At 44.2% G+C, this 11,989-nt stretch overlaps 1 protein-coding gene across 12 annotated transcripts in view; it reads left to right on the top strand.

The window, feature by feature from the left end:
• msraa (methionine sulfoxide reductase Aa) overlaps window positions 1–11,989 on the top strand; it is a 548,797-nt gene that overhangs the window by 127,379 nt on the left and 409,429 nt on the right. The window contains exon 1 of one of the 12 annotated variants that reach the window (XM_048530890.1): window positions 3,940–3,967. The exons of the other annotated variants lie outside the window; for them this stretch is intronic. The gene's annotated coding sequence lies outside the window, so the exon portion shown is untranslated. Of the gene's footprint in view, window positions 1–3,939; window positions 3,968–11,989 lie in introns of those variants that run through there. 12 annotated transcript variants of the gene reach the window in all.

Raw genomic sequence — 11,989 nt, 5'->3', positions numbered from 1 at the left:
ATTTCTGGATCTAGTGATGTAGATTTTAAATTCTCCTTTGGAACCTTTCACTTCAAATTCCAGAGAGCTTTAAAGCTCAACTACTTGAATGAGAAGGATTTTCGGTTGTTACCTACACAAACACCATGACCAGCTTATATATGGCAAGATTTCACAAAAGAGATAACTGACCTGTCACTGCAATTTTGATGGTATTGCTTTTTGATCAGAACACTGCACAAGAGTGAGAGTCTTTTTCCTATGATGATGACGCTGGCTTGTACGAGGGGACTTGGCTGCAAATTGAGGGGTGATGGATTTAAGACCCATGTCAGAGGCAGGTTCTTCACTCAGAGAGTGGTAAGGGCATGGAATGCCCTGCCTGCCAATGTAGTTAACTCAGCCACATTAGGGGCTTTTAAACAGTCCTTGGATAAGCATATAGATGATGATGGGATAGTGTAGGGGGATGGGCTTAGATTAGTTCACAGGTCGGTGCCACATTGAGGGCCAAAGGGCCTGTTCTGCGCTGTATTGTTCTATGTTCTATGTTCTATGTTTAAATATCTTATCTTTAAGTGTATGATTGTATCACTTATCAGTAAAGATTCAACTGAAAAATGTTATAATTAGGTCGATCTTACATTGCAATAGTAAATTATGCACTAAAGTGCTGGAGTATGTGTTGGAACTTGAAAAAAAATCCAAAATTTGTGTAACTACTTTAGAGGTCATCACCATCAGTGGAAAGAATAACAGAGTTAATATTTTAGGTATGGATACTTGTGGGGAGTGAACAAATTGCAGAGGCACTGCATTTAAAGAAACAAAGGAAATCTACATGAACACACTAAATTTGTTCTTTGCCTTCTATGAACATAGTCCCTCAATCAAAAATAAGCACCTGAGTAAGTCACACAGTTGTCCTTATGACTGTTGTCAAATAACTGTTCCCCGCCCCCGGCCCGGTCCTGGCCCTCAATATAATTTTTTATTCAAGTATAGTTCATGCTGTTCTGTGTTAGTCTAAATGTATTAATGTTGCTGCATTCAGCCACAATGAAATACATGAGAGGGGTAATTTATTTCTGCTAATTTCTCTCCTAGGACTGTATAGTTCTAGTCTGAGTAATGATGTGTGATGAATTGGGGAACATATTATCAAGATGGGGGCTTGATAATGGCTTTTCAATTTCAGTTCAGGAATTAAGAGAATCTACAGGTACAAAACAAAGAAAGGGGAAGTGGGGTATTTTTCTTGGAGCATATTTAAAGTGCAAGATTGGGAAATGGGGACAACTCCAAATTGTGAATACTGAGATGCTTTGCCGACTTACTGCTTGGGATTTTAATTGTATAGCAGTGGGTAAGAGGGACATCATGATGTGTCATGCCTCATTTTCCTGTGTTCCCGTGTGTGCTGGAGCCGTTGAAGAGTGTTGGGAGCGTTAGCTGCGTAATAATAAGTCAAAATACTAATGCATCGATCCTCCCATTTTATCCATCAAACTTCCCTCTATGGATATAAACAAAAACGTATTACCTCATTCATCCTAGTGCTGTTTATGGGATCTTTAGAGTGCAATAATGCCAACTGGTGACAATTTATAACTATATAAAATATTTCTCATAACAAATTTTGCTATTTATTGTGAAGTTATTTGTAATCTTATAAACTCTATATCCAAGTTTCAAGTACAGTTACATAATGATAAGAGATGTAGAGTCTTAAAAAACGTTGTGTGGAACCTTAAGGGGCCTGAATGATGAGGGTTACCGTGAGAAATAGGCAAATTCGGGTGAAAAATCCAGCAAGGCATATCTTGATGTCAGGAACTACTCACTGTCTTTTAATAAAGTTCTGGTGTCAAGACCAAATTTATGTTAGACAGGCTTCAATATCCTAAAGTATGCTTTGTGACAAGTGGCCATCTTCACCCCATATCTGTGAATACTGGCATCTGATATGTGCCAGCATGGGAAATCTCCGATCCATTTACAGCACACTTGTGAACAACAGTGCTGCACATTGGGCTCAATGATAACCGTTATTGTGATGCTGTTGCAAGGACACTGTTCTGAGGTATACACATTCAACTCATGAACTGGACCAGGCTGCATGCCTAGGCTGTTTGTTTGGTCTCATAGTGCACACTCAGCTTGAATCTGTCTTGGTGCTCACAGTAAACCAGGTCGCCAATCTCTCCTTGTCTTCCATGTGTGGGACAAATGTCATGAATCATGTAGGGCAGTTTTGGACTGAAAATGCTTATCTTGGTGCATAACAGCCTTTTAAAAATGGCACCGACCAGGATTGCTGGTCCTTTTCAGGATGTCCTGGCAGAGGCGAGTTGTTTCAGGTGTAACGAGTAGTAGAATGCAGCTAGAATTGGGGAAAAAGGAGCATCATAGGGCTGGGGCAGATAGTTAATGAGGTGAGTTTGGTAAACTATGATGAAAGATCTCGCCAGGCCTCGCATCAAGAAACCTCCCATGAAACTTGATGAAACTGACAGCCAAAAAAAATTAGATTCAGCCCAGTATATTTCTTTAAAGTATACCAAGCAATTAAATGAACAGTTGCAGCTCTGATAAATGCTGATTGCAATCATAGTATCAGCTAAATGTGGAGTGTTATGTAGGTTAGCCTATTTGCAGCTGTGCACATGTTATACTCAAGACTATTTGGAAGTCATGTTGGTTCTAAAATTGGCTATCATTTAGTTTCTGAAATGTACCTCAATTGCCCCTGTGGTGTAGAGAAAGCCTGCTCATTCTGTTATTTGGATATTGGCATCAATGTAGAGGCATGTCATCATAGTCTAGCGATAGACTGCTGAATGGTGTTGTTTCATCCCCTTTTTGTATGCTGTAGCTTATGAGAGCCATTTACTTTCATTCACTAAGTGCTGCGCTATTTTAAATTTAAAAATAATTTTGGGTAGAAATAAGTGGATGTGCGTGAACAGAAGGGAACATATTCTGTGTGGATCTGGTCTCCTGAGTCAGAAAAACCAGCCAGGTAGAGAAATCCACGCTCAGCAATCTGGTGCACAGAGAGCTAACAAGCATTGCATAATGTTTATCCAACTCAAATGTGAAATATCTTGTGTTGGCAAAATCAATGTCTGACTTATCAGCAATCAGCATACTGTAAATTGCTCCACAGTACTGCTGATTGCATCATTGGATTGGGGAGAAGGAAGACAATATTGATTGTTCTTCATCTCAGTTCACTTAAATATGTAAAGGGGAGGCACAGGATACTGTACAGTTGACATTTTCATGCCAGTTTCTGGGCATGGCGTTTTTATTTGATACAACACTATACTGTTTTAATAACACTTCTGGAGCATGCCCATGTTAGCATATTAGGCCTGCAGCTTCATGAGTACTTCCCTATGATGGCGAACAGATGGCAATAACTCAGTGTTTCAAAGCACTGTAGTCATTGAAGCACCTGTGTAGCCTGCAGGTTCTTTCTTGTGCGTAAGGAATAATTATTCATGCTTTTCAACTGCAGCATCATGAGATTGTCATGTGGATTTAGCGACACTTGTTCTGCTTAACATGGATTATCAGAAGCCATAGCTACTTATATATTTAAAAAACAAAAATCAGGTAAGCAATTAGGTGCTACCTTCCTATCATTATAAAAGCGTACATTCTAAGGAAATGCTATTTTCCTCATTCATATTTATGACGTGTACTTAATCACAAAGCTACAGGAAAATAAGGGATGAAAGAAAGCAGGTATATTGTATTCTTGGTAAAGTATTTGATGTTCCGGAAACTTGATACACGTCAGCTGTTATGTATGGTAAAGCCTAAATGAAGTACTGTCTACGTCATCGCACAGAGCAATGTCCTAAAGGCTGGAATCAGTTCCTAGACTGTTTTCTTCAATGCTACTTAGCATTCAGCTCACATTATGCTTTGTGCAGTGGCATGAAACGCAACAGAACAAAGATATACCCACAGGATTGCGGTAGGCTGATTACAGCAACTGTTCTCCAAGGGTTTGCCTTGGCAACGGAAAGGTTGCTGGGATACAGTGCTATTTGAGGAGTAGGATAGATACCCAGCAGGATCACTCTTGTCAGTGGGAATGCTTTAGGTATAGATTACAGATAATTTCACTTTCATGTTGTGTTAAACGTTCAGAAGGCTTGGGTTTTTGGGGAGTTTTTAATCATATTGCTTACAGGATCAAGCAGGAGTACTAGCAGCTTTCTTTTATCTCGGGCAGAGTGTATCAGTCAAGTAATTATCTTTGTTGGAGGGATGTGATCTGTTTTGAGCATGTCTTTTTGCCGCAGTGCGCCTGGCTTATGACATTCACTCCCAAAATGCTGGTTACGCAGAAACACTGATTCTCATAGTTTTTGTTTTATTTGCAACGCAGATAAGCAAATAACATTTTATACTTGAGGATTTTAATACTGTAAATGTACATTTACTTCAACATTAGTATGTGCCTAATCCAATTTCATTGACAGGTTGAGAAATGTGTGTTGAAGTTTTGTGTGGTTATTGATCATAAAAACAAAACTTTAAATTTAGGTTCCAACAATAAATGCTAATCATATATGCCTATTTCACTACAGACACAAATAGCAAACAAAATTAAGAAATGAAGGCAAATGTTTAAACCAAGATATAGTATAAGATCCGTAAAATGAATATTTCTACATTCACTGCAACTTCTCAAAATAGAATTTTAATTTGGAATTCTTAATTTTTAAATTGTATAATCAGGAATATTAAGCAGAACTTTTCCTTTTGTTGACAGTTATTTTTACTTGAGATTCATAGTGGCTGGCCTGTTTATCCCAAGTTGACCTGTTTAATGGAGATAGTAAGGACTCTCTCTGGAGTCAGAGATAACAGTGTGGAGCTGGAGAAACTCAGTGGGCCAGGCAGCATCAGAGGAGCAGGAAAGCTGACGTTACAGGTCGGGACCCTTCTTCAGAAACAGGGGAGGGGGAAGGGAGCTCTAAAATAAATAGAGGAGGGGTGGGGCTGGGGAAGGTAGTTGGGATGGTGATAGGTGAGTGCTGGTAGGCAGTGGTGGGGATTGGTCAGTGAGTTGGGAGGAGTGGAAAGGTGGGAGAGAAGACAGACTGTTCAAGGAGGTGAGGATGAGAGGGAGGGTTGATCATGGGATGAGGCCGGGGTGGGTGGTATCTGGGGTTTGTGAATGGTGCTGAACATTGTGTAATCATTAGTGAACATCCCACTTCTGACCTTATGATGTATGGAAGATGATTAATAAATTATAGCTGAAGGTGGTTGTGCTTAGGACCACTCTCTGAGGGACTCTTGCAGAGATATTCTGGAACTTAGATGACTAACCTCCAACAGTCACAACCATTTTCCTATGTGCTATGACTCCAACCAGCAGAGACTTTTTCCCCCGAATCGCATTGATTTCCATTTTGCTGGAGCTCCTTAATATACCTCTGTTGGTCATTTAGTGATACAGCATGGAAATAGAGCATTTAGTCCAACCAGTCCATGCTGACCATGTTCCCAAAAAAAACCAGTCCCAGCTGCCTGCGCTTAGACCATATCCCTCCAAACCTTTCTTATTCATGAACATGTCCAAATGTCTTTTAAATATTGTAACTGTATCTGCATCCACTACTTTACTTGGTAGTTCATAAAAACATAGAAACGTAAAAAATAGGTGCAGGAGTAGGCCATTCAGCCTTTCAAACCACTGTTCACAATGATCATGTCTGATCATGCAATTTCAGCATCCCATTTGTATTAAGCAAGGACTTCCAAAAGTTGTTTCAGAGATACTAGGACATGCAGATGCTGGAGAATCTGAGATAACAAGGTGTAGAGCTGGATGAACACAGCAGGTCAAGCAGCATCAGAGGAGCAGGAACGTTGACGTTTCGGGCCTAGACCCTTCTTCAGAAGTGGGGGAGGGGAAGGAGGTTCCGACATAAACAGGGAGAGAAGGGGAGGCACATAGAAGATGGATAGAGGAGAGAAAGGTGGAGAGAAGACAGACAGGTCAAGTAGGGAGGGATAGAGCCAGTAAAGGTGAGTGTAGGTGGGGAGTTAGGGAGGAGGCAGGTCAGTCCAGGGAGGCGGGATGAGGTAAGTAGGTAGGAGATGGGGGTGGGGCTTGAGGTGGGAAGACGGTATAGGTGGGAGGAAGGACAGGTTAGGGAGGCGGGGACGAGCTGGGCTGGTTTTGGGATGCAGTAGGGGGAGGGGAGATTTTGAAGTTTATGAAGTCCTCATTGATACCATGGGGCTGCAGGGTTCCCAAGCAGAATATGAGTTGCTGTTCCTGCAACCTTTGGGTGGCATCGTTGTGGCCCTGCAGGAGGCCCAGGATGGACATGTCGTCTGCGGAATGGAAGGGGTTGAAGTTGAAATGGTTCGCGACTGGGAGGTGCAGTTGTTTATTGCGGACTGAGTGTAGGTGTTCTGCAAAGCGGTCCCCAAGCCTCCGCTTGGTTTCTACGATATAGTAGAGGCCACAACGGGAACAGTGGATATAGTATACCAAGTAAGCAGATGTGCAGGAGACAATCTGCTTGATGTGGAATGTCTTCTTGGGGCTTGGGATGGGGGTGAGCAGGCAGGTGTAGGTGCAGGTATAACACTTCCTGTGGTTGCAGGGAAAAATGCCGGGTGTGGTGGGGCTGGAGGAGAGTATGGAGTGGACAAGGCAGCCATGGAGATAGTGGTCCCTCCGGAAGGCAGTTAAGGGTGGGGAGAGAAAAATGTATTTGCTGGTGGGGTCGGATTGCAGATGGAGGAAGTGTCGAAGGATGATGCGTTGGATCTGGAGGTTGGTAGGATGGTACGTGAGGATGGAGGGGATTCTGTTTTGCTTCTTATTGCGGGGACGGGGTGTGAGGGATGAGTTGTGGGAAATGCGGGAGACACGATCGACTGCGTTCTCGACCATTGAGGGGGGCAAGTTGTCCTTGAAAATCGAGGAGATCTGAGATATATCGGAGCAGATGCAGCAGGGGTGAAGGAATTGGGAACAGGGAGTAGCATTTTTGTAGGAAGGTGGGTGGGAGGAGATGTGTTCTAGTTAGCTGTGGGAGTCGGTGGGCTTGAAGTGGATATCAGTTTCTAGGTGGCTGCTAGAGATGGAAACAGAGAGGTCCAGGAAGGAGAGAGAGGTATTAGAGATAGTCTGGGTGAACTTAAAGTTGGAATGGAAGGCGTTGGTGAAGTGGATGAACTGTTCGAGCTCTTCATGGGAGCCCGTCGTGGTGCCGATACAGTCGTCAGTGTAACGGAGGAAGAGGCGGGGTTTAGGACCAGTGTAGGTATGAAAGTGGGATTGTTCCATGTAACCCGCAAAGAGGCAGGCATAGCTTGGGCTCATGTGGGCACCCATGGCCACCCCCTTTGTCTGTAGGAAGTGGGAGGAATTGAAAGAGAAGTTGTTGAGGGTGAGGACGAGTTCGGCTAGGTGCATGAGGGTGTCACTGGAGGGCGACTTGTCGGGCCTGCGGGACAGGAAGAAGCAGAGGGCCCTTAGGCCATCTGTATGGGGAATGCAGATGTATAGGGATTGGACGTCCATGGTAAAGATGAGGTGTTGGGGTCCAGGGAATTGGAAGTTCTGGAGGAGGTAGAGGGCATTGGTGGTGTCACGGACGTAGGTAGGAAGTTCCTGGACCAATGGGTAGAAAATGGAGTCGAGATAGGTAGAGTTAAGTTTGGTGGGGCAGGAGCAGGCAGAGGCAATGGGTCGACTTGGGCTGTCAGGTTTATGGATTTTGGGAAGGAGATAGAAATTGGGGAACGATGAGGTTGGAGGCTGTGGGTGGTCAGTCACCTGAAAAAATACCATCTCCCGTTCCCAATTCCTTCACCTCCATCACATCTGCTCCCAGGATGAGGCATTCTGCTCCCGTGTGTCTCAGATCACCTGGGTTTTCAAGGACCGCAACATCTCCCCCCACTTCCCCCAACCTCAGTGGCCGAGAACGACCTCGATGTTCCTGCGTTTCCCGCAACTCATCCCTCGCACCCCTTCTCCGCAATAACAACCAAAACAGAATCCCCTCCATCCTCACGTACCACCCTTACAACCTCCGGATCCAACACATCATCCTCCGACACTTCCACCATCTGCAATCCGACCCCACCACCAAAGACATTTTTCCTTCTCCACCTTATCTGCTTTCTGGAGGGACCACTCTCTCCGTGACTGCCTTGTCCGCTCCACATTCCACTCCAACCCCCACACATCCGGAACTTTTCTCTTCAACCGCAGGAAGTGCTACACCTGCCCCCACATGCCTGCTCACCCCCATCCCAGGCCCCAAGAAGGCTTTCCACATCAAGCAGATGTTCACCTTCACGTCTGTGAATGTGGTATACTGTATCCACTGTTCCTGTTGTAGCCTCCTCTACATCGGGGAAACAAAGCGGATGCTTGGATACCGCTTTGCAGAACACTTATGCTCAGTTCGCACTAAACAACTGCACCTCCCAGTCGTGAACCATTCCAACTCCCCCTTCCATTCCACAGATGATATGTCCATCCTGGTCCTCTTGCAGTTTCACAGCATTGCCAGCTGAAGGTTGCAGGAACAGCAACTCATATTCTGCTTGGGAACCCTGTATCAATGTGGACTTCACAAGCTTCAAAATTTCCCCTCCCCTTCGGTATCTCAAAGCCAGCCCAGCTTGTCCTCCCCTTCCTAACCTGTTCATCCACCCACTTATTTCCTTCTCCCACCTCAAGCCCCAACCCCATCTCCTACCTACTAACCTCATCCCGCCCCCTTGACCAGTCTGTCCTCCCTGGACTGACCTGTCTCCTCCCTAACTCCCCATCTGCACTCACCTTTTACTGGCTCCATCCCTCCCTACTTGACCTGCCTGTCTCCTCTCCACCTATCTCTCCTGTAACCATCTTCTATCCACCTTCCCCTCTCTCCCTGTTTATTTCAGAACCCCCTTCCCCTCCCCCATTTCTGAAGAAGGGTCTAGGCCCGAAACATCAGCCTTCCTGCTCCTCTGATGCTGCTTGGCCTGCTGTGTTCATCCAGCTCTACACCTTGTTACTTCCAAAAGTTTTTTGGGGGCAGATGTTTGCAGGCAAAAGGACAGCTCGAAAATGTAACTCCTTCAAAAATGAGATAAGAGACCGGAGACAGTATGTTCCTGTTTGGGTGAACGTTAAGGTTGGTAGGTGTAGGGAATGTTGGATGATTAGAGACATTGAGGTTTTGGTCAAGAATAAGAAGGAAGCATATGTCAGGTATACACAGCAGAGTTCGAGTGAACCACTAGAAAGGTATAATTTCAGTTGAAATAAACTGAAGAGGGAAATCAGAAGGGCAAAAAGCAGACATGAGGTAGCTTTGATAAATAGGGTGAAGGATAATCCAAAGGGATTCTGTGAATACATGAAGGACAAAAGGATAACAAGGGAGAGAATAGGGCCCCTTAAATATCAACAAGGCTGCCTATGTATGGAATCACAGGAAATGGGGGGGGGGAGATACTAAACAAGAATTTTTCAACAGTATATACTGTGGAGAAGGATATGGAAGACAGAGAACATGGGGAAATAAACAGTGACATCTTGAAAATTGTCCATATTACAGCTGGATGTCTTAAAACACAGAAAAATGGATAAATCCCCAGGATCTGATCAGGTATACGCTAGAACTCTGAGGGAAGCTAGGAAAGTGATTGTTCCTCCCCTTGCTGAGATATTTGTACCATCAATAGCCACAGGTGAAGTGCTGGAAGTCTAAAGGTTGGCTAATGTGGTGCCGCTATTTAAGAAAGATGGTAAGGAAAAGCCAGGCATCTACAGACTGGTGGTGGGCAGGTTGTTGGAGGACATCCTGAGGCACAGAATGTACCTGTATTTGGAGAGGCATCGACTGATTAGGGATAGTCACCATGGTTTTGTGCGTGGGAAATCGTGTCTGAATAAATTGATTGAATTGCTTGAAGATGTAATGAAGAGGATTGATGAGGGTGGAACGGTCAATATGATCTATCTGGACTTCAGTAAGGAGTTTGACAAGGTTCCTCATGGTAGATTGATTGGCAACGTTAGATTACATGGAATGCAGGGAGAACCTATCCATCTTCTGACTCACCTATCCAATGCACCCTTCCCACTGACCAACCACAGTAACCCCCTGCATCCACCTATGTCATCTTACCTACTCCTCCCCCAATCCCCACTCACCTTCCTGTGTTTATTTCTGGGCCCCCCTCCCCAGTCTTGATATAGGGCTTCAGGCTAAAATGTTGACTTTCCTGCTCCTCAGATGCTGTCTGACCGGCTATGCTTTTCCGGCTCCACATTTATTGACTGGGAGAACAAGCCATTTGGATTAAGAACTGGCTCAAAAGTAGAAGACAGAGGGTGGTGTTGGAGGGCTGCTTATTAGACTGGAGGTCTGTGATCAGCCACAAGGATTGGTGCTGGGTTCTTTTCGTTGTTTATATAAATGATTTGGATGTGAACATAGGAGTATAGTTAGTAAGTTTGCAGATGACACAAAATTGAAGGTGTAGTGGAGAGCGAAGAAGGTTACCTCAGAGTACAGTGGGACCTTGATCAGATGGGCCAATGGGCCGAAGAGTTGCAGGTGGAGTTTAATTTAAATAAATGTGAGGTGTTACATTTTGGAAAGGCAGATCAGGGCAGGACTTGTACTGTTAGTTGTGAGGTCCTGGGGAGTGCTGCTGAACAGGGAGACCTTGGAATGCAGGTTCATAGTTCCTTGAAAGAGGAGTCACAGGCAGATCGGATAGTGAAGAATATGTTAGATATTCTTACTTTTATTGGTCAGTGCATTGAGTATAGGAGTTGGGAGGCCATGCTGTGGCTGTACAGGACATTGGTTAGACCACTATTAGAAAACTGCATGCAATGCTGGTCACCCTCAGGAGGGTCCTTTCTCAGACCACAAGACCAAAACTCCACGTAACACACGAGGTGTAGCCTCACCAAGGCCCTGTATAACTGAAGCAAGACATCCTTACTCCGATATTCAAATCCTCTTACCATGAAGGCCACCATGCCATTAGCTTTCCTCACAACCTGCTGCACCTGCATGCCAACCCTCAGTGACTGTTCTACCATGACACCCAGGTCTCGTTTCACTTCACCGTTTTGAAACTGTCACCCTTCAGATAATAATCTGCCTTCCTGTTTTTGCCACCAAAGTAGATAACCTGACATTTGTCCACATTATATTGCATTTGCCAAGTATTTGGCCACTCAATTGATCCAAGTCACTCTCCAGCCTCTGAGCATCCTCCTGACAGCACACACTGCCACCCAGCCTAGTGTCATCTGCAAGTTTGCAGATATTGCATTCAATTCCTTTGTCCAAATCGATAACGTGTGTTGTGAACATCTAAACCTTGCGGCACCCAACTTGTCACTGCCTGCCACTCTGAAAAGGACCATTTATTGCAACTCTGTGCTTTCTGTCTGCCAACCAGTTAACTATCCATGTCAGTACATTACCTGTGATACCATTATCTTTAATTTTCCTTTCTAATCTCTTGTGTGGAACCTTGTCAAAAGCCTTTTGAAAGCCCAAATACACAATAATATCATAACATCATAGAATTCTTCACTGAGATGAAGAGTGACACAGTTAAATCTGAAACTAGGGTTCTGAACTTAGAAAAAGCTAACTATGATGGTATGAGGCATGCATTGGCTATGAGAAGCAACCAAGGATATTTAAGGGGTTGACAGTGGATAGGCAATGGCAAACATTTTAAGAATACATGGATGAACTTCAACAAATGTACGTCCCTATCTGCTGTAACAATAAAACAGGGAAGGCAGCTATACTGGTCACATCCTCAAAATATTGCAGAAGATTTGTCAAGCATGATTCCCTTTTAGCGAATACTAAGTTATTACATCCTTGAGAACTGATTCCAGTATTTTCCCCACTACCAATGTCAGACAAACCAGCCTATAATTCCCCATTTTCTCTTTCCTCCTTTTTTAAGAGTGGGGTTA

This window comes from Stegostoma tigrinum, chromosome 4 (assembly GCF_030684315.1).
Source record: "Stegostoma tigrinum isolate sSteTig4 chromosome 4, sSteTig4.hap1, whole genome shotgun sequence".
NCBI classification, from domain to species: Eukaryota; Metazoa; Chordata; class Chondrichthyes; order Orectolobiformes; family Stegostomatidae; genus Stegostoma; species Stegostoma tigrinum.
Note: the sequence above shows the minus strand (reverse complement) of the source record. Positions and strands in the feature narration are given on the sequence as shown.